The sequence below is a fragment of the Rana temporaria genome, chromosome 5 (assembly GCF_905171775.1).
Source record: "Rana temporaria chromosome 5, aRanTem1.1, whole genome shotgun sequence".
Lineage (NCBI taxonomy): Eukaryota > Metazoa > Chordata > Amphibia > Anura > Ranidae > Rana > Rana temporaria.
Genome location: NC_053493.1, coordinates 332,382,947 through 332,406,863, shown reverse-complemented (window position 1 = coordinate 332,406,863; position 23,917 = coordinate 332,382,947). Strand labels below are relative to the sequence as shown.

General features: G+C 47.5%; 1 pseudogene; it reads right to left on the bottom strand.

Moving 5' to 3' along the window:
• LOC120941072 overlaps positions 1 to 23,917 on the bottom strand; it is a 115,637-nt pseudogene that overhangs the window by 21,597 nt on the left and 70,123 nt on the right.

The following is a 23,917-nucleotide window of genomic DNA, read 5'->3' as shown; positions in this document are numbered from 1 at the left end:
TCTTTTTTCTGACGGGTTCGTAGGATGTCGGATATGTTGGCAGTGGCAGGTGTGGGTCTTTGCAGGGGAAGAAAGATATTTCAGAAGGAAGAGTACAGCACCTATCGTTGGTAGGGGTCCTGATGGTGGTATTCCAGCTAACGGAGGTTTAGCTGGGAATTGGTAATGGGTACACTGCGGTCAGTGGTTGTCTCTGAGCCTCAGCCAGCCTGTCAGCTTGAGGCCTATTAACACATTTTGAGAGGTGAGCGAGAAAGAACAAGGGTGGGACTTTAATTGAGGCATGCACCCCAGGAGATTAACGATGACAATTGGAAATGGCAAGTAAAGTAAAAGATCCGGTAGAGCCAAACACATAACATGAAAGCATTGCCTGACAATTGCATAAATTCCAGCAGTTCATAGTAACACTAATTGAGATAAATATGATTGGTTCATATCGGAAACAGTATCAAAAAGCCAATTCGTTGGAACGTGTCTCCATGGTATATAAATATAATCTTGATATGTTGGTACAGTCCACTAATGTGAAAATGGGATAGGTTAATAATAAAATGTCATATATTGACCAGGGGGGCATCTAATGGCTCCTAGTAATATGTAATTGGTTCATAATATAGACATTGTATAGAATCCAATTAATTAAAATATCTCCATAATAATTGTAACCATAATTACATGATAAATTGGTAAATAAATTGGTACACGGTGTGTCTTTCGGTTATGTTATTGCTACCCACGGGGATATGACTTGGATGGGCGGATCCTTCCAGGCCGGCATACTCAGTACTATTTATCATTTTATATATCGATTATTCCAATTTATCGTGTAATCATGGTTATGTATCGGGGGGCATTTTTGCCTTTTAATCTTGTGTTAATGTTGTATAATGATATTTCAGGACTAATGCTATAATTGGGTATTTGGCACTAAAGATGAGCCGAACATACCCTGGTTCGGTTTGCACCAGAACGTTCGAACAGACCGCGGGTTCGCGCAAACATTTAGAACCCCATTGAAGTCTATGGGACTCGAACGTTCGAATTCAAAAACGCTCATTTTAAAGACCAATATTCAATTTAATGTTGGAAAACGTCTTTCAGAACCGGGGTCTTTTCCCAGGGAACATGTATCAATGGAAAAAAAACTTTTAAAAACGGACGTTTTTTCCGGAGCAGCGATTTTAATGATGCTTAAAGTGAAAAAAAAAAAGAAAAATCCCTTTAAATATCACACCTGCTGTGTGTCTATAGTAGTGGCACGTGTTTATAAATGTCCCTGCACAACACGAAATTATTATAAGAAAAAAGTTATTTAATACTGCTTGCGCACGTGCTGTGTGGCAACAATATCTCGATTATTTTAGGGGTGGTGGGGGGCCATTATTTTTTTGTGAAAGCAAAATTGTAGAAAAAAGGGCACCCCTCAAACATACTGTAATTGGAGCGCAACAAAGATCCACGTGCAAAGTATTGCATCAAAAATTGTTATTAGGCGCCCCTGTTACACAGGGGCACACAAATTGTGCCTTAGGCACAACACAACACTGCAACCCCTCCCAATAACTGTAATTGGAGCACAACAAGGAGCCACGTGAAAAGTATTGCATCAAAAATTGTTATTAGACGCCCCTGTTACACAGGGGCAGAAAAAAATGTCCTTAGGCACGACACAACACTGCAACCCCTCCCAATAACTGTAATTGGAGCACAACCAGGAGCCATGTGCAAAATATTGCATCAAAAATTGTTATTAGACGCCCCTGTTAAACAGGGGCACAAAAATTGTGCCTTAGGCACAACACAACACTGCAACCCCTCCCAATAACTGTAATTGGAGCACAACAATGAGACACGTGAAAAGTATTGCATCAACAATTGTTATTAGACGCCCCTGTTACACAGGGGCAGAAAAATGTGTCCTTAGGCACAACACAACACTGCAACCCCTCCCAATAACTGTAATTGGAGCACAACAAGGAGCCACGTGAAAAGTATTGCATCAAAAATTGTTATTAGATGCCCCTGTTACACAGGGGCACACAAAGTAGGCCTTAGGCACAACACAACACTGCAACCCCTCCCAATAACTGCAATTGGAGCACAACAAGGAGCCACGTGAAAAGTATTGCATCAAAAATTGTTATTAGACGCCCCTGTTACACAGGGGCAGACAAATTTGTCCTTAGGCATGACACAACACTGCAACCCCTCCCAATAACTGTAATTGGAGCGCAACAAGGTGCCACGTGCAAAGTATTGCATCGAAAATTGTTATTATACGCCCCTGTTACACAGGGGCACGAAAATTGTGCCTTAGGCACAACACAACACTGCAACCCCTCCCAATAACTGTTATTGGAGCGCAACAAGGAGCCACGCGCAAAGTATTGCATCAAAATTTTTTATTAGGCGCCCCTGTTACACAGGGACACAAAAATAGTGCCTTAGGCACAACACAACACTGCAACCCCTCCCAATAACTGTAATTGGAGCACAACAAGGAGCCACGTGAAAAGTATTGCATCAAAAATTGTTATTAGATGCCCCTGTTACACAGGGGCACAAAAAGTAGGCCTTAGGCACAACACAACACTGCAACCCCTCCCAATAACTGCAATTGGAGCACAACAAGGAGCCACGTGAAAAGTATTGCATCAAAAATTGTTATTAGACGCCCCTGTTATACAGGGGCAGACAAATTTGTCCTTAGGCATGACACAACACTGCAACCCCTCCCAATAACTGTAATTGGAGCGCAACAAGGTGCCACGTGCAAAGTATTGCATCAAAAATTGTTATTATACGCCCCTGTTACACAGGGGCACAAAAATTGTGCCTTAGGCACAACACAACACTGCAACCCCTCCCAATAACTGTTATTGGAGCGCAACAAGGAGCCACATGCAAAGTATTGCATCAAAATTTTTTATTAGGCGCCCCTGTTACACAGGGACACAAAAATAGTGCCTTAGGCACAACACAACACTGCAACACCTCCCAATAACTGTAATTGGAGCACAACAAGGAGCCACGTGCAAAGTATTGCGTCAAAAATTGTTATTAGACGCTCCTGTTACACAGGGGCACAAAAATTAGGCCTTAGGCACAACACAACACTGCAACCCCTCCCAATAACTGTAATTGGAGCGCAACAAGGAGCCACGTGCAAAGTATTGCATCAAAAATTGTTATTATACGCCCCTGTTAAACAGGGGTAGAAAAATGTGTCCTTAGGCACAACAAAACACTGCAACCCCTGCCAATATCTGTAATTGGAGTGCAACAAGGAGCCACGTGCAAAGTATTGCATCAAAAATTGTTATTAGGCGCCCCTGTTAAACAGGGGCAGAAAAATTAGGCCTTAGGCACTGGTGGCGGAGCCCAGAAAAGCAACATTTCTTACTAGCTATCAGCAAGAAAAGTGAGGAGGAGAAGTATATTCCATCAGCAGCATAACAGGACAGTCACTCAGCATCAGCATACGCAGTCTCAAAGGGATCTGACATTTCAACAAAAAATTCTTATTCAGTAACATCAGCATCAGGTGATTGGTAGCTGGTGTTGATCCAAGCCTGATTCATTTTGATGAAGGTCAGTCGATCAACAGAGTCGGTGGAGAGGCGCACCCTGTGATCGGTCACAAAGCCTCCAGCAGCACTGAATGTGCATTATGAAAGAACACTGGATGCAGGGCAAGCCAGTAGCTCAATTGCGTACTGTGCAAGCTCTGGCCAGTGATCCATCCTCAACACCCAGTAAGCCAGAGGATTTTCGGTGGGGAAGGTGTCCAAGTCGGATCTTGCCCCTAGGTATTCCCGGACCATGTAAACCAGATGCTGGCGATGGTTGCTGGAACCGGTCAGACCTTGGGGCTGCGGACTAAAAAATTGTCTGAACGCATCCGTCAGACGGCCACCTTCTCCACCGCTCCTTCTCTGACTCACTGAAGCCTCAGCAAGACGTTGTCCAGGGCCAGGTTTTGGTAATCCCCCCGGTTCTGGGAACGCATTGCACAGACCCTTCTGCAAGGCCTCCCGCAGAAGTTTCATCTTCTGCTCCCTCTGCGATGGCAACATAAGGTCCGCTACCTTACTCTTGTAACGTGGATCAAGGAGAGTTGCCAGCCAGTAATGATCCCTCTCCTTGATAGCACGTACACGAGGATCCTTACGCAGGCTTTGCAGGATCAGGGAGGCCATGCAGCGTAGGTTTGCAGAGGCATTCGGGGCACAGTCCTCTGGGTCACTGAGGACGACAGGATCCGCAGCCACCTTATCCCAGCCACGTAAAAGTCCACGTGTTCCTTGGGACTGTAAATGATCCCTTGAAGACTGCTGCTGTTGATGCTGAGTGCTAGGCTCCACCTCCATGCTGCTGATACAATCATCCTCCTCCTCCTCTTCCTGTGTGCTAGGTGGGCAAGCAGGAACACTGTCTTGATAAAGGGGGCCTTGAGAGGTAAGGAAGTCCTCCTGTTCCTCCCTCTGTTCTGCCTCAAGGGCCCTGTCCATTATTCCACATAGAGTGTGCTCCAACATGTGAATAAGAGGGACAGTCTCACTGATGCATGCACTGTCACTGCTCACCATCCTCGTGGCCTCCTCAAATGGTGACAGGACAGTACATGCATCCCTGATCAAGGCCCACTGGCGTGGGTAAAAAAAAACAAGCTTCTCTGACCCAGTTCTGCTGCCATATTGGCACAGGTACTCATTGAGGGCCCTATGCTGCGTGTGCAGCCGCTTCAGCATGGCCAACGTAGAGTTCCATCTGGTGGGCATGTCACAGATTAGTCGGTTCTTGGGCAGGTTGTATTTCCTTTGGAGGTCTGTGAGCCGAGCAGTGGCATTATATAACCTCCGGAAATGCACACAGACTTTCCTGGCCTGCTTCAGGACATCCTGTAAGCCCGGGTACCTGCCCAAGAACCGCTGCACCACCAAATTGAGGACATGCGCAAAACAGGGCACATGGGTGAGTTTTCCCTGTTGCAGGGCTGAGAGGAGGTTGGTGCCATTATCGCTGACCACCATTCCAGGCTTCAGCTGGCGTGGCGTCAACCACCTCTGAGCCTGCCCCTGCAGAGCTGAAAGAACCTCTTCCCCAGTGTGGCTCCTGTCTCCCAAGCACACCAGCCGTAGCACCGCATGGCATCTCTTGGCCTGCATTCCTGCGTAGCCCCTCGTACGCCTACGGAGCACGTCTGGTTCTGAGGAAACATCACCACAGGAAGAGGCCACAGAGGAAGAAGAAGAGGAGGGTGGAGGAGAGAGGTGTGTCACAACCAGTAGTAGTGTTTTGGAGGCGTGGTGGCAGAACAACCTCCAAAACTACTGTACCTTGCCCTGCGTCCTTCCCAGCTGCCAGCAGAGTCACCCAAATGGGCCGTAAAAGACAGGTAACGTCCCTGTCCATGCCTGCTGGACCATGAGTCAGCGGTAAGATGCACCTTACCACTGACCACCCTGTCCAGCGAGGCATGGAAATTGCCTTCCACATGCCGGTAGAGAGCCGGAATCGCCTTCCGTGAGAAAAAGTGGCGTTTGGGTACTTGCCACTGAGGTACTGCACATTCCACTAACTCACGGAAGGGGGCAGAATCTACCAACTGAAAAGGTAGCAGTTGAAGTGCTAGCAATTTCGCTAAGCTAGCATTCAACCGCTGGGCATGTGGATGGCTGGGAGTGTGCTTCTTTCGGCGCTGCAGCAGCTGGGGCAGGGAAATTTGTCTGGTACTATCAGTAGATTGCCCGCATGTACTACCACTACTAGGTTGTGACACACCTATTTCTACAACTTCAGTGCAGGCTTCAGAGAGGACCGGGGGTCTAGTGGGGTTGGAGGTCACAGAAGGGCAAGGGGAGGTCCGCTTTGGTCTTTGGTGTGGGTCTTTCTGGTATGCTTGCCAACGAGTTGCTTGGCAGGTCGACATATGTCTGAACATACATGTGGTGCCCAAGCGGGTGATGTTTTGGCCACGCGAGATACGCTTGAGACATATGTTGCAAACAGCAAAGGCATGATCTGATGGACATGTTTCAAAAAAGGCCCACACCAAAGAACTTTTGCTGTACCGTTAAAACACAGCAGCGCCATGCACAAGCGAAGATGTGCCACGTAATGCAGTTGGTGTACTGCCCTTACGCTGACCCCTGGAGGGCATCCTGCCTCTTTGGAGATATGCCTGTGCCTCATCCTCCTCCTCCTCCTCCTCCTCCTCCTCTTCCTCCTCCTCTCTCCTATCAGGCACCCAGGTAGAGTCAGTGACCTCATCATCCCCTCCCTCCTCATCATCACTGTCGAAAACCTGGCAGTATGCTCCAGCTGGGGGAACATCACTGCCAGATTGCTGTCCCTCTCGGTCACCCCCTCTCCCTGGGCTCACATCAATGCCTTCCTCTATCTGTGTTCCGTCATTGGAGCCTTCAAAACGCTGCGCATCTTCATGCAGCATGTACCCAACACTGTGCTGAAACAGTTCGGGGGACTCCTCAGGAGGACATGGTGGGACTAGGGAAGAATTGTGTGATGCCATTGTGCAGAGGGAAGAGGACGCCTTGGCAGCTGCTTTGCCAGACAAACTAAGATCAGTCTGTGTGAGAGAGGATGAGGAGGATGAGGACGGCTTGGTCATCCACTCCACTAATTTCTCTGCATGTTGAGGCTCAACACGGCCAGCTCCCGAAAAGAAGGACAAGCGGCCACGGTCACGTGCTGAAGAAGATGCACCACATCCACCACCAGCGTTACCTCTAGATGCAGAGCCTGCTTGCCCTCGTGACTCTCTGCCTCTCTTTGTTGTCCTTCCAGACATATTAATGCGTTCAGGTGCTATGTAACAGCACACGCGCAGTGACACCAACTGCATTTAGGTGCTATGTAACAGCAAACGTGCAGTGACACCAACTGCGTTCAGGTGCTATGTAACAGCAAACGTGCAGTGACACCAACTGCGTTCAGGTGCTATGTAACAGCACACGCGCAGTGACACCAACTGCATTCAGGTGCTATGTAACAGCAAACGTGCAGTGACACCAAGTGCGTTCAGGTGCTATGTAACAGAAAATGTGCAGTGACACCAACTGCGTTCAGGTGATATGTAACAGCACACATGCAGTGACACCAACTGCGTTCAGGTGCTATGTAACAGCAAACGTGCAGTGACACCAACTGCATTCAGGTGCTATGTAACAGCACACGTGCAGTGACAACAACTGCGTTCAGGTGCTATTAAACAGCAAACGTCTAGTGACACCAACTGCGTTCAGGTGCTATGTAACAGCAAACGTGCAGTGACACCAACTGCGTTCAGGTGCTATGTAACAGCAAACGTGCAGTGACAATAACTGCGTTCAGGTACTATGTAACAGCACACGCGCAGTGGCACCAACTGCGTTCAGGTGCTATGTAACAGCACAAGTGCAGTGACACCAACTGCGTTCAGGTGCTATGTAACAGCAAACGTGCAGTGACACCAACTGCGTTCAGGTGCTATGTAACAGCAAACGTGCAGTGACAATAACTGCGTTCAGGTACTATGTAACAGCACACGCGCAGTGGCACTAACTGCGTTCAGGTGCTATGTAACAGCACAAGTGCAGTGACACCAACTGCGTTCAGGTGCTATTAAACAGCAAACGTCTAGTGACACCAACTGCGTTCAGGTGCTATGTAACAGCAAACGTGCAGTGACACCAACTGCGTTCAGGTGCTATGTAACAGCAAACGTGCAGTGACAATAACTGCGTTCAGGTACTATGTAACAGCACACGCGCAGTGGCACCAACTGCGTTCAGGTGCTATGTAACAGCACAAGTGCAGTGACACCAACTGCGTTCAGGTGCTATGTAACAGCAAACGTGCAGTGACACCAACTGCGTTCAGGTGCTATGTAACAGCAAACGTGCAGTGACAATAACTGCGTTCAGGTACTATGTAACAGCACACGCGCAGTGGCACTAACTGCGTTCAGGTGCTATGTAACAGCAAATGTGCAGTGACACCAACTGCGTTCAGGTGCTATGTAACAGCACACGCGCAGTGACACCAACTGCATTCAGGTGCTATGTAACAGCACACGTGCAGTGACACCAACTGTGTTCAGGTGTTATGTAACAGCACACGCGCAGTGACAACAACTGCGTTTAGGTGCTATTAAACAGCAAACATCTAGTGACACCAACTGCGTTCAGGTGCTATGTAATAGCAAATGTGCAGTGACACCAACTGCGTTCAGGTGCTATGTAACAGCAAACGTGCAGTGACACCAACTGCGTTTAGGTGCTATTAAACAGCAAACTTGCAGTGACACCAACTGCGTTCAGGTGCTATGTAACAGCACACGCGCAGTGACACCAACTGTGTTCAGGTGCTATGTAACAGCACATGCGCAGTGACACCAACTGCATTCAGGTGCTATGTAACAGCACATGCGCAGTGACACCAACTGCGTTCAGGTGCTATTAAACAGCAAACGTGCAGTGACACCAACTGCTTTTAGGTGCTATTAAACAGCACACGCGCAGTGACACCAACTGCGTTTAGGTGCTATTAAACAGCACACGCGCAGTGACACAAACTGCGTTCAGGTGCTATTGAACAGCACATGCGCAGTGACACCAACTGCGTTTAGGTGCTATTAAACAGCACACGCGCAGTGACACCAACTGCATTTAGGTGCTATTAAACAGCACACGCGCAGTGACACCAACTGCGTTCAGGTGCTATTGAACAGCACACGCGCAGTGACACCAACTGCGTTAGGTGCTATTAAACAGCACATGCGCAGTAAGAGAGACTGCGTTTCTGTGCAAATAAATAGCACACGTGCAGTAACAGGTAATGCGTGTGTGTGCAAATAAATAGCACACGTCCACTAACACGGAGTACTATGTTTACGCTAAACCCTAATGCAGGCAATACAACACGTTAGAGCACTGCATCAAGCACAATCTCCTGCCTGACAAATACTAATAGCAGATCTAGCTAAGCTATACAGTTTATCAATATATTTACAACTCCTAGGGATGTGAATATATTCACTACAAACTGTAAATTTAACTTTACTGACTAGCCTTCCTGCTCTATCTATCTATCGATCTATCTATCTATCTATCTATCTATCTATCTATCTATCTATCTATCTATCTATCTATCTATCTATCTATCTATCTATCTATCTATCTAGTAGAAAAGACACTGTGTCTCTATTTATCTCTCTCTCTCTAACTGTCTGACTGCTCTGCTCTGTAACAAAGCCGGAACACACTACACGAGGCCGCCTTGCAGGCTGCCTTTTATAGTGTGGGGCGTGTACTAAACCCCCTGAGCCATAATTGGCCAAAGCCACCCTGGCTTTGGCCAATTATGGCTCTTCGTTTTTTGAGCGCTGTGATTGGCCAAGCATGCGGGACATACAGCATGCTTGGCCAATCATCAGCGCTCAACGCCGCAGTGAATTATGGGACGTTTTGCGTCATTCGAATTTGGCGCGAACGACCCGTTTTGTTCGAATTTCGACGAACGATCGAACGACCGATGTTCGAGTCGAACATACGTTCGTATCGAACGCGAAGCTCATCCCAATTTGGCACCATCTAGTGGCTAAAACGGGAAAGGGACTTCATTATTCTTTTGTTGTTTTTCAAGAACATGGTGAGGTATTATGCTAATAGCCTACCCATGAACACTTGGGGCTGAAGTGCATGCTGGGAAGGAGATAAAAACCCTGTGGTGGCCATCTTAGGTCTCTTTGTTCCTGAGACGCATTGCCTGCCAGGAGAGCTCTGTATGTGTGTGTGTTCCACAGAGCTCGGGCCTACAGTGAGCTGAGCAGAGCACCAGCCTTTGATTTTGTTTTACACCACAGCGTGCTGGATCAGCAGTGTGATCAAACCAGCGACTCTTGAAGGAGGTAACCGAGAACTCCTCTTGTATCTGTGAAGCAGAACAGCGTGACAGTGTGGTTGCAGCAAACAGACTGAGATCCTGTGGAGCGGAGGCATCCATCTGCTTGGACATCGTGTGGGCTGATGCCCAGAACTTTGTACTGCTTTTCACACACCTAGACTTACTGCATAGTGTTGCTGGGACCGGTAGTCCCACGGAACAGTTCAGTCCAATAGAGCCACATGTGCATAGGCCTCAAGCCTGAATTGATAGTTTGGTGACTACTGCTGAAGGTGCGCTTCTGGGAAGAAGTGCACAGATACTTTTCACAATTTAAACTACAGTTCCATGTTGTTCTACATTGCTTATTGATCAGAAAGCCTTTTGGATTACAATCTTTGCCTCACGATAGCTAGCAGAAGAAAGAAGATCAGAGACTGTGCTGTATTCTTATCGCAAGGCCTTGCAGTGCTATAACCACTTACTAGGGACTGTAAGGGAGGGATATTGAGTTGGTTATACTGTGATATATCATTCTTGCCAAATACTGTGTGCCACATAGTGGGTTTCATAGTGTCTACATGGTGTGCTGGAAGTGGGAAGGTGCTCAGTGCTGAGGCTGTTCCCTGAACATTAGTCCCACTTGGAGACACCCCTGCTGAAACAGTACGGAAGGCTCTCAGGCGGTTGCCACTTATAGCCTCTTGTATCAGGGTTGTATACCATTTGTGATTCCATGTTTAACGTCAAAACCTGTTCTAGTAAAGTTACTTTTTGCTTTAACACAATCTGTTGTGAGGCTTGTTCATTCTCCAAGCAGGTGTAACAGTGTATGCCCAGATGACAACACAGGTAAAGTGAATATAATCTGTGTCTATTTCATACCTCCCAACCATCCCGGATTCCGCAGGAATTTCCCGCGATTTGCAGTAAGTCCCGCTGTCCCGCGATCAGGGCTAAATTCCCGCAGCCCATTGCCAGAACAAGTGAGTGACGTCTGGTCACCAGATATCCTAAGTTATCCCGCGAGGTGTGGCAGTGTTCCGCATTTGGGCTGCGGTTCCCTGACACACACCAGAGTTTAAGCCACCCTAACTGATCACTGGTTGCTAGGGCCGCCCCGCTTGGCGTCTAACAACCAGTAACGTCACACCACACATGACTCAACCTTAATGCGCGGCCCCCCACTCAACAACTTAAATTCGGCTCCCCCCCGCTCAACAACTTAAATTCGGCTTAACCCCCCCCCCGCTCAACAACTGTCCCGCAGTGGAGGTGGGAGGTATGCTATTTGCCTGTCCTTTATTATTGAGCTTTACACCAGCACTGCACCACAGCTGTGTCAAGGGGAGTGAGACCAAATTATTGGGGGGTGTCAAAGCAGAGTACAGGCCCAATCAAGCTCCTTCGGGGGTAGCGCTACAGTTACAATTATTATGGAGATATTTTAATTAATTGGATTCTATACAATGTCTATATAATGAACCAATTACATATTACTAGGAGCCATTAGATGCCCCCCTGGTCAATATATGACATTTTATTATCAACCTATCCCATTTTTACAGTAGTGGACTGTACCAACGTATCAAGATTATATTTATATATCATGGAGACACGTTACAACGAATTGGCTTTTTGTTACTGTTTCCGGTATGAACCAATCATGAACCAATCATATTTATCTCAATTATTGTTACTATGAACTGTTGGAATTTATGCAATATCCTTTGATTATTGTACCAGGTTTATTATGCTACTATTGTATCTGTTCTATTTTTATGCTATTAAATAACTGACTGTTTATTGTTGTCATGCAATGCTTTCATGTTATGTGTGTGGCTCTACCGGATCTTTTACTTTACTTGCCATTTCCAATTGTCATCGTTAATCTCCTGGGGTGCATGCCTCAATTAAAGTCCCACCCTTGTTCTTTCTCGCTCATAGTATCGGGGATGAAAGCGATTGGCTCTATGCCTTGCGCCACATTTAAAGTCCCACCCGTTTAGTTTTGTTTATACATTTTGAGAGGTACCGCAGTGCAGTATTGTTTTCACAGATTGGTTATGGAAGACCCTGCAAAGATTAATGCTAGGTAGACTGATGGGTTAATAACAGATGTTTTATGTTGATGTTAATATATATATTAATATAGTTAAGAGGTTAAGAGGTTGGGGTTAGAAAGTGGTTTAGCTGTAGGTACATCTGTACATCGGTTATACAATAACAGATTGATTGAAAAGGAAATAAAAAAATACAGCTCCAGAGATATTGATGAAAAGAAGTAAAATGCATTGAGAAGTTTGGGTAAGTTCCGGTTCACACCACAGCGACTTGGGATCCGACTTGTCAGACCTCAAGTCGCCCCAAGTCGCATGACATCAGAAATCCCATGTTAGTCAATGAGAGCCGTCCTAATGTACACTACTGAAGTCGCTCTGACTTCAGAAAAGGTTCCTGTGCTACTTCAAGGTGACTGCTAGGGAACTTGTACCCATAGATTTCAATGGAAGTTGCCTCCAAAGTCGGATCTCCATCTTAACTGAAGCAACTTTACAGGAAGAGAAAATAGTTTACTCAGGCAAGCCCCTCCCTCCAACAGAGCTGATTATTCTGTGATTGGCCACAGCCAAAGTCGCCTGTCCTGGAGGCAATTTTAATTCATGTTGTAAGTCGCGCTGAAGTTGGGTTGCCCCTGTGTGAACCGGCGCTAAGAATGCTGCTGCTAACTTGCCGGTGATACACGGATAATGTATTTACAAACAAAGGAGGAGCAGCGCAATCTTATACTGTCTCAAATCTATTAGACCCACTAATAAACCTAATAATAAAAACTGGTATATAAACTGTGTTCCATTGTTTACCAATAATTTTTTGCACGTAGGCGTTTCATTTTTGAACACATTTATTATGTCTATATAATATTGTTTTTACACTGCATAGTTTACATACCAGTTTTTATTATTAGGTTTATTAGTGGGTGTAATAGGTTTGGTTGAGACAGTATAATATTGCGCTGCTCCTCCTTTCTTTGTAATAACTCATATCGATTGTACATTTTATCTGTTTTTTCCTAGTCCTAATTAGGTTGTGCATTTCTCACTGTCGCCAGTAGGTGTGCAAAGGAAGGCATATATTCATACATCTTATAACCACCTTTCTATAAATACACTTTTTCCTGTGTTTTTTATTCAATGGCCCAGATTCAGGTAGATTTGCCCATTACTTACACATGAGCTGCTCAGCTGAATTTCTCTGCGCTGGGGCAATTTTGCCAAATTGCCACCTGATTCAGGAATCGTTTGTTCATTTAATTTGCTCCTGTTTAAGGCAAAGCTGAGGGCGCAAGGCCGTGCAAGTCAAAGTGGGTGTGCCCCTATGTAAATGAGGATTTTTCGGCTCAGCAGAGGTTTGCGCCGGGCGCGCGCATGCGCAGTTATAGCGCTGCCGTCTGCGCATGCGTCAAACTGCGCCTAGCATACTTTCAGGGCAAATCATGCTCAGCTGCTTGCACTGAGCAAATAAATAGGAGCAGACTTGCGCAGGTTCTTTGCTGAATTTCATCCTGCTTTTTCCAACCCCCCCTGAGCACGGAAATTCAGCCCATTTTGAAGAGATGGCACCTCCCAAAGGAACTAAAAAAAGAAAGGCAAACTTTGTGGCTGCGGAGATGGACATCTTAATTGCTGCACTCCAGCAACATAAAGAACTTCTATATGGTGCCCAGCGGGCAAACACCACCGTTGCCCAAAGGAGGGCTATCTTTGAAGCCATAGCCCTGGACATCAATGCCCTGGGTAATGAAGACCGTTCCTGGGATGACATCCAGAAAAAACTAAATGATATGAGGCGCAGGGTCCGGGATAAACTGGCTCTTATCCGAAAACATACCGGTGGCACGGGAGGTGGACCGCGATGTAAGATCCGCCTAAATCATGAGGAGGAGCTTATTGCCCAAACTTTTGTGCAGGAGCAGGTGGAGGGACTTGCAGGGTACGACTCCACTCTTGGGAACTTGGGGACTGGTAAGTTATTTTTGTTTCATATCTGCTGTGCATCATGGGAGGGGGTAGAAGTGAACATATTTGTGGGTAGAAGTGAAGATGGAACTATTATTTTTGTTTCATATCTGCTGTGCATCATGGGAGGGGGTAGAAGTGAACATATTTGTGGGTAGAAGTGAAGATGGAACTATTATTTTTGTTTCATATCTGCTGTGCATCATGGGAGGGGGTAGAAGTGAACATGTGAGCAGTGTGTTGCACCAGCAAAATATTTAGTTTTGGTGTCATCCACAGGTGGTGATGATGATGATGATGAAGCTGGGCCGTCTTCGGCTGCGGGTCGACCCACGCCATCCATACCAGAGCCAGGGGTCCAGTCAGGCCCCATGGACATTATGGCTATGCTGGTCCAGGAGGAGATCCTACCGGGGCCAAGTATGGTGGAGGAAGTTGTTTTGGAGGAGGATTCCTTTTTCCTCATCCAGGAGGACTCTGGCTCCCTCCAGGAGGATACCACCATCCCTGAGCAACCCACCACCCCCCCGCCCAGCACGTCATCCCCCTCCAGGGCAAGCCCCTCCAGGGCAAGCCCCTCCATTGTGGACCCCTCCCCTTCTCCCTCTGTCCGTGCCCGAGCCTCTCCTCCCAGGAAGGCTCTGTCCAAAACGAGGCATATATCCTCCAGCCTCCGTGACGGTCTGCTGGAGGAGCAGGCCCTGCAGACCCGCCATATAGGGGCCATGGTGGGAGATGTTCGCCGTCTGGCGGACAGCATGGCATCCACCTCCACCTCTGTGCAGCATGCCCTCACCCTGCATGCAGACCGGGACAAACATGTCTCACAGAGCCTGGCGGAAATAAGTGGCAACTCCAAGGCCATAGTCACCTGCTTGGTGGCTCAGGAGAACGCCCCCGCTTTATTAAGCAGGATGGCAGCTGCAGTGGAGGCCAACACCGCTGCTGTGCAGGCCAACACCGCTGCAGTGCGGGAGGAGGGGAGAGATACCCGCCGTCATCAGCGGGATACCACCACCCGCCAAATGCGGATGTTGGCCCAGACCAACACCATCCTCGCCCGCCTGGCCAACGCCATGGAGGGCATGCAGCCACCACCTGCGAGGAGTGTGGAAGTAGGGGTTGATGCTCCTCCCCCCCTCAATCCCCACCCCATGCCTCCTCCGCACCACGGAGATTGAGGAGCCAGAGCCGGGGCACCCTTGGCCCAAAGAAAAAATCCAAAAAATTATCTAATTTCTACATTTATTTTATGCTCAGAATATGAGTTTATTTTTTTATTGATATATGCTCAGGATATGAGTTTCTTTTATTTTTGATATATGCTCAGGATATGAGTTTATTTTATTTTTGATATATGCTCAGGATATGAGCTTTTATATTTATTTGTAGTCCCTACACACGGTGAGGAGTGTATACTACAGTGTGACTGGTGTGTGAATGGGGGGGGGTGGCACTCCTGCTGGAAAAGGGGTGTCACCCTCTGCCATGTGAAAGGTGTATGAATGGACAGCAACATAATTGGAGCCTTGACGCGGCGTTGCTGCTCCCTAATACCATGGGGTATTGTTGGGTCTAATCCAATTTGGGGTGCATGTGTCGGGTGTGTGCTAGGGACTACAGTGGTGTGCATACATGCATTATACTTGTGACAAGATCAGGGTGTGTTTAATGTGCAAAGAGACGTTCCACAAGACCATTCCGGATTGCTCTTCCCTCAGAAGATCCGGTAGTGTTTCTTGGGGGGGGGTTGCGTGGTTCGGGGGTAAGGTCATTGCGTAGCTCAATGTGCATGCCCCTTCTCTCAGCAAAATTGTGGAGAATACAACATGCCCTGACGATTTGGCACACAAAGTTGGGTGAATACAACAGGGTCCCCCCTGATTTATCCAGACATCTGAATCGAGATTTAAGGATGCCAAATGTGCGCTCCACCACCGCACGGGTACGTGCATGGGCTTCGTTAAATCTTTCCTCTCCTGGTGTTTGAGGGTTACGATATGGGGTCATCATGTGAGGTCCCAGGGCATATGCAGAGTTACCTGGAAGGGAAAAGACAGGAGGATGTTAGTCGTGCATGTGCCCCTTGTGATGTCTGCAACATGGGGGGGGGGGGCAGTCATACCTGACACCCATGTCACTCACCAATCAGCCAGCTGTCTCCATACATGTTCTGGTCAAACTCGGTTGGGATGGGGCTGTGTCGGTAAATAAAACTGTCATGGCTTGACCCTGGGTGTTTGGCACGGACATGCCATATGAGGCCATGTGCATCCACAATAACCTGCACATTTATCGAATGCCAATGTTTCCTGTTGCAGTAGATATGCTCGAGGAGTCGGGGGGGGGCGTAGTGCCACATGGGTACAATTTATTGCACCCACAGTGCGTGGAAATCTGGCTATTTCATAAAAATCACTGATTGCCTTCTGCCGCAGGTCAGCCGTGGTTGGTTTGATAAATTGTGTGCCCATGCGTCTGAGTATTGCAGGGATCACTTGGTGCACACACCTGCTCATGCTGGATTGGGACATCCCCGCCACCACTCCACCTGTGCGCTGAAATGAGCCACTTGCCAAAAAAGGGTTGCCACTACCTTCACCAGTGGCTGCACTGCCTGTCCCCGATGGGTCGGGCTGCTGATGTCATCCTGCAGGATTGTTACCAACTCAAGGATGACTTCAGGGCTGAAGCGAAACATGCGATACACCTCATTATCACTCATCTCAAAAAGGTTGTAGCGCCCTCTGTAAATCCTCTCCCGTGCCCTCCTACGAGTCGGCTCAGTCAATACAATATCAAGAACCATAGCTGCCCCTGGCATGTTGGTGCACAGATGTGAGGTCCAGAAAATGTGGGTGCTCTGCTTGCTCAGCTCGTCTGTCTAGGTGCTGCTGAAGTTGCGCGCTCCTTCAGATGACATTTGGCCATCTTTTGCTAACTTGCCCCTGCTTTTAGCAGGAGCAAGTTTGCCCGGGGAAAAAAGCTTGCGCGCTTCCAGCGCAAGATGCGCATCACACGCGCATGTTTCTGAATCATCGGCAGTACCTAATTTGCATATTCGCTGAGGGAATTCCATGAAGGCGCAACTTACACCCCGCGCAAAATTGCGCGATAATTGCGCCGGAGCAGCTAGGCTGCATGTGCGGGAAAATGGCCGCATTTCAGGCTTAACTGGTTTACAGAATCAGCCGCAAATTTGCATGGGAGCAAATCAGTACTTGCGCGGCGCAAATCACACTTGCTCCCGCGCAAGTGCTTCTTGAATCTGGGCTACTGTCTAAAAATTCTTTTCACATTGGTGACATTTGTTGTTGCTTTTTTTATTACTATTATTTTTCCATTACTTTATTTTACATGTGTTGTTTGCTTTTTCATTAGTCCCCCTCGCATGTGTTTGGGATTCCAGCAATTTGCTGGAGCCAATCAGATGTTGGGTGGGTCAAACAAGGTATAGATCACTGTGTATATATATATTTGAAATCTTTTGTTCATTTGTAGCTATGACTAAGCATTGAAGTTCAATGCGAAACGCGTCAGCTGTTTTCCCTACTGTGTGCTGATTCTTGTAGTGCATTTTTTCCTTTACCAATAAAGGGCACATCTTTTTTAAGACTTTGGAGTGCGGCTGTCCATACATTCCTTCCTTTGCATATCCTGTGCATTGCCGGCACCCCTTTGGTTCTTGAGTGGACAGTGATTACCCTAGGTGTGCTCACCTGGAGCGGCAGCTTCCTTACCTGTTCGTTGCTTTTTGGACTTTGCATCCATTGACTGCCAGCTCGGTTTGCACCTACCGGTTTGTCTGCCTTTTTTCCGGTTACCTTCCGGATCTACATCTCAGAACCACAGCCCATCCATGGACGACAATATGCCTACGATTACAGCAACAGAACCGGGTTACAGTAGAACCCTCAAATCCCCTTTGGACAACCCGTTAAGACTACAGCCATCAACACAAACATCTACTACTGGTGAGGACAACAACATCTCACTGATATCAATGTTCAGAAAGCTGGAACTACTCATGGCTAAAGAAATAAAATCTTATTGGGACACTCATTTCTTGTCTGAATATATTTCCCTGGCCCAGATCCCTCAGGGTCTACGGATTAAGAAATTTCCCTCATCTGAACTCTTCGATGACACCCTAAAAAAAAGAATGGACTGACACCCTCAGCACCTGCTCTTTGAAGTTAATGGATATCCTTACTAGATCCAATCAGAAACAGGTTGAAAAACTTCAGATGGATATGGCTTCTCTACAGAACTTACACCGCTCCAAACCCATGCAGATTTTTCCACAGTTGATGGACACCTCAACAAAAGACGTGACAAATTGGAAAAATCTGTGATTGACACGAAAAGGGGTAAAATGAATCGAGACAACACCGATTACGAGAGCGGTAAAGTGTTTGTATGGAAGAGACCACAATTCCAATCAAATCGTCCCCGCAGGAATCGTACCAAAACAGTTGGCTTTTCTGACCCCGAATCGGAATTTGCCTACGACACCATGGGCACCATGGGGTCAGACTCATCACCTGAATGTACCACCTTACCTGCCACACAATCTTCCCACACAGACACCTGCAACCATCCTCACCCTCATGTGTCCGACAAACCAGCAAAAAAGAAAACGTCACTTTCAAGAAGACACGAAGGGGGGGGGGGAACGACATAAAGACACAAAAACCTCACTACACCCTCCGAGGTCGACTGAAACAGTAATCTCCAATGTTTTAAATACATCCAGTAGAACTTTCACCACTGCGAAGACTGCTCTGCTTTCAAAGGGACTGAACTTTTGTCCGACAACCCACTTCAACCTTTTTGGGACTACAGTAGGTGTTTGTGATATTGTGTTTTTAGCACGACAGCATCGCGCTGATTCTCAGGGACATGGTGCCGAGATCTCGCCGACATCTCACACTCACTGGAATAGTGACAGCACATCCCAGCAAGCGCGTCATAGAAGCGACGGGAGATCCGACTTGGATTCCCGCCAATTCTACACGTGTGCGGCGTTTGTTATGAATCCTGAGGGGGAAGTCCCCGCCGGATTTTAAATAAAAATCCGGCATGGGTTCCCCCCTCAGGAGCATACCGGGCCCTTAGGTCTGTTATGGGTTGTAAGGAGAGCCCCCCTACGCCGAAAAAAACGGCGTAGGGGGTCCCCCTACAATCCATACCAGACCCGTATCCAAAGCACGCTACCCGGCCGGCCAGGAAGGGAGTGGGGACGAGCGAGCGCCCCCCCCCCTCCTGAGCCATACCAGGCTGCATGCCCTCAACATGGGGGGGTTGGGTGCTCTGGGGCAGGGGGGCGCACTGCGGCCCCCCCACCTCAGAGCACCCTGTCCCCGTGTTGATGAGGACAGGGCCCCTTCCCGACAACCCTGGCCGTTGGTTGTCGGGGTATGCGAGCGGGAGGCTTATCGGAATCTGGGAGCCCCCTTTAATAAGGGGGCCCCCAGATACCGGCCCCCCACCCTAAGTGAATGGATATGGGGTACATCGTACCCCTAACCATTCACCTGTAGGAAAAATGTCAAAGTTAATAAACACACCACACAAGGGTTTTTAAAATAATTAATTTTTCTGCTCCGGAGGCTCCCCCTGTCTTCTTTATTAGCTCTGTTTACCAGGGGGGGCTTCTTCTTTGACGTCTTCGGGTGGGTGGGGGCCGCCGTCTGGTTCTCTTCCACCGCCGGGGGGGGTCGCTTTTAAAAAAGCCCCCACCCCCCGGCGGGTTTCCTCCGGCGTCTTCGGCGGGGGGCTTCTTCTTCCGCTATCCCGACGGGTCTTCTCCGCTATCCGGGGGGTCTTCTCAACTCTCCAGGGGTCTCCTTCTATGTTCGCCGCTCTCCGCTGTTGACTCGACGCACCCCGGTTCTTCGTCTCGCTGTCCGGTGCCTTCTTCCGTGCTGTACGTCTTCTTCTCCTTCCGTGCTGTGAGTTCTTCTTCCGTGCTGTCTCGTCATGTTCTTCACTTCTCTTCTTCTCCCGATGTTGACACGTCGCCTTTCCTCGCTGCAATGACAAGTGCGTGGCTTGCATCGGATTTATATAGACCTCACAATCCCATCATGCTCTGGTACCTACCCATGTGATACCTACCGTGGGTAAAGAAGACAGGGAGAGCCTCCGGAGCCTCCGGAGCAGAAAAATAAATTATTTTAAAAACCCTTGTGTGGTGTGTTTATTAACTTTGACATTTTTCCTACAGGTGAATGGTTAGGGGTACGATGTACCCCATATCCATTCACTTAGGGTGGGGGGCCGGTATCTGGGGGCCCCCTTATTAAAGGGGGCTCCCAGATTCCGATAAGCCTCCCCCGACAACCAACGGCCAGGGTTGTCGGGAAGGGGCCCTGTCCTCATCAACATGGGGACAGGGTGCTCTGAGGTGGGGGGGGCCGCAGTGCGCCCCCCTGCCCCAGAGCACCCAACCCCCCCATGTTGAGGGCATGCAGCCTGGTATGGCTCAGGAGGGGGGGGGGCGCTCGCTCGTCCCCACTCCCTTCCTGGCCGGCCGGGTAGCGTGCTTTGGATACGGGTCTGGTATGGATTGTAGGGGGACCCCCTACGCCGTTTTTTTCGGCGTAGGGGGGCTCTCCTTACAACCCATAACAGACCTAAGGGCCCGGTATGCTCCTGAGGGGGGAACCCATGCCGGATTTTTATTTAAAATCCGGCGGGGACTTCCCCCTCAGGATTCATAACAAACGCCGCACACGTGTAGAATTGGCGGGAATCCAAGTCGGATCTCCCGTCGCTTCTATGACGGCTCTGTCTCCATCGCGGCAAGCCAGCTCGGTGCTGGCTCCCGCGATGGGGCTCGTAGGTGCTCAATCTCGCCGAGAAAGAGAGCGAGATTGACACAATATCGGGTTCACCTACTGTATACTGGACGTTAATAGGTTTTCCCGAGCTCTCACTTTGAGGAAATATTTTTACACATCCACATCAGAGGTTACTGTTGCTTCTCCTGACAGCCCGACAATTGGCGAGTCTGTATCGCTTCCTATACTATTTTCAGAGGTCTGTGCTTTACAGGACCTCACTGATTTGGCTATTGAGTCTGATCCTTGCCCCATTGATCCCACCGATGGCGATAGCCATATTCCTTTCACATTATGTTCTGAATTTTACCCGGTGGGATCGAGAGGTAAGGATCTTGATCTCTTCCAAAAACTTGTTGAAAGAGATCTTACTCACCTCTCTCGGACATGCCATAAGAAATATGTCGGTTGTAATTTGTCTAAAGAGGAAATAGATGCATTAAAAATCTTAAGTGAAGATAAAAACATTACCTTCCGCAATTCTGACAAAGGAGGTACTGTGGTTATCTTGGACTCTTCCACATACAGCAATGAAGCTTTGAGACAACTGTCTGATATTCATACATATTCTCCTTTAAAGTCTGACCCCACCATTCCTTTTAGCAAAGAGCTTATCATACTTTTAGATCGTGCCGTACAGGCAGGTATTTTTACAGCTAAGGAATGGGACTTGTTTATTCCTGCCAACCCAATCATGCCTATTTTCCACCATTTACCCAAAATCCACAACGGTCTATGTCCACTTGTTGGCAGACCAATTGTGGCAGGTATCGGCTCATTAAACGAACGATTGGGCAATTGGGTTGACAGTCAATTACAACCTTTAGTTTTGGGTCTTCCAGGATATCTTCGTGACACCAAAGATCTACTCAATAAACTTTATGAGTTCACATGGACTGACAGTCACAGGTGGATTAGTTGCAATGTTACAAGCTTTTACTCTAGCATTCCCCACCATTTGGGCATTGAGGCAGTGAAAACTTTCTTAAAAGAGTCGGGTAAATTCTCCCTGGTTTTACAGGAATTTATATGTCAAGCCTTAGAATACCTTTTGAAACATAATTTTTTCATGTTTGACGGGGGCTACTACCTCCAGAGATGCGGGGCCTCTATGGGAGCTAAATTTTCTCCCTCCCTTGCCAACCTATATATGGGCTGGTGGGAAAGGTCCCGTGTCTTTGGATGTAGTAGTCCCCGTCGCCTCGACACCGCATTTTACTGTCGCTACATAGACGACCTTCTGTTCATTGTCAATGACAGCAGCATTGATTTGGACACCTGGTTGGCCTATTTAAATGACAATTGTTTAAACCTAAAATTTACAGGAGACCTACAAACCACCTCTATTGAATATCTGGATGTGAAACTTTCAGGCACTGGTGGTAAAATTACCACCAGTCTTTATCGCAAAAAGACCGCAGGAAATGCCCTTTTACGGGCAGATTCTGCACATCCTGGACACACCATCAATGCGGTTCTGTATGGCCAATTTCTCAGGCTTAAACGCCTGTGCAGTTCTCCTGAGAATTTTTCCTTGGTAGCTACTAAGATGTCAAACAGATTTTTAGAAAGGGGATACCCCATTAAAATCATCAATAGGGCTCTATCTAGAGCAAATACTATACCAAGGGATTCCCTTCTAAGAAATGTCCATATCCCTACCAAAAAAGCACAAGGTACCTCTTTTAATGATGTCCCTGTTTTCTCCACGCCATACAGCTCTGAATTTAGTAAAATCAAGTTTATTGTAAATAAATATTTACCTATACTGTATGGTGATACCACCTACCAACTAGGGTGACCACATTTCCAAACTACCATTCAGGGACACCCCCCTTCCCAAAAATCAGCGAGTAAAGCAGTGATGTGGTGGCCTTTTTTGGGGGCATCAGATGGCCCGGGGGGGTGGCTGTGTCAGTTTCATTCCGGGACACTGTATTGTCCTGGAATGAAGTTACCTGAGACAGACCTGCAAAATGCGGGACTGTCCCGGGCAATCCGGGACATGTGGTCACCCTACTACCAACATATCTTGGAGAAAGGTATCAGGACTGTCTCCCGTAGAGCTCCTACATTGGGCAGTAAATTGTCCCCAAGTCTTTTTCAAAGTCAAAACACCAGCATTAATTGGTTACAGTTCCAAGGCACTTTTAAATGCGGGCTAATGGATGTAGATATTGCAAACTGGTCAAAACTGGACAACATGTCCACTCCTACTCCAGTGAGAAAAGCTTTGCCATTAAGCATTTCATAAATTGCAACACAAAATTTGTCATATACGTGATTGGTTGCAGTACTTGCAAACTTCAGTATGTGGGTCGCACTTCCCGCAGACAGAAAGACAGATTGCGTGACCATTTGTATGATATCGCTAAAGATCATGACACTAATGTGGCTAGACACTGGAATATTACACATTCTAAAGACTTGTCCAGTTTTACTGTCCAAGGCATAGAAAAAATCACTACACCCATTAGAGGGGGGGACAGGTTTAAAGGTCTGTGTAGAAGAGAGGTATTCTGGATATTTTCTCTCCACACAAGAATTCCCAGGGGACTCAACTTTGAATGGGATGTATCCCATTTTTACGATTGACCAGCCTGCCGGGTTTTTCTGTGATATTGTGCGGTGGATTAGTCCACCACACAGTATGGGGTCTGTCCAGCCCTTCATGTGCCGATGTCCAGCTCATACATCATGCTGCATTTGCATGTGATTTTTCATACATATAATTTCCTTTTCATGTGCTTGTATGCCCATATGTCTTATCATCAAGTAATAGGTTTTACTTTTGAGTTTCCAGGTCCTTGTGCCATATTCAGTTTCTTATCTTGGTATTTCTTTGCATGCATGCACGTGTTTACATACTATACACACACGTATGTCTTCTTACACCTATGTGCATGTATGTCTGCATATACACCATATATCACGCACATCGTTTATCAGTGACTTCTGGAACCAACGGATGTTTTATGGGGTTCTCCATTCATGGCATCTCTCCACTTTTTCTGTTTATTACACTCATATGTACATGTGCCACGGCTCTGGTTAGTTCAGCCCTTTTCTTTTCATGTGCTTGTATGCCCATGTGTCTCATCATCAAGTAATAGGCTTCACCTTTGAGTTTTTAGGTCTTTGTGCCATATTCAGTCCCCTTTC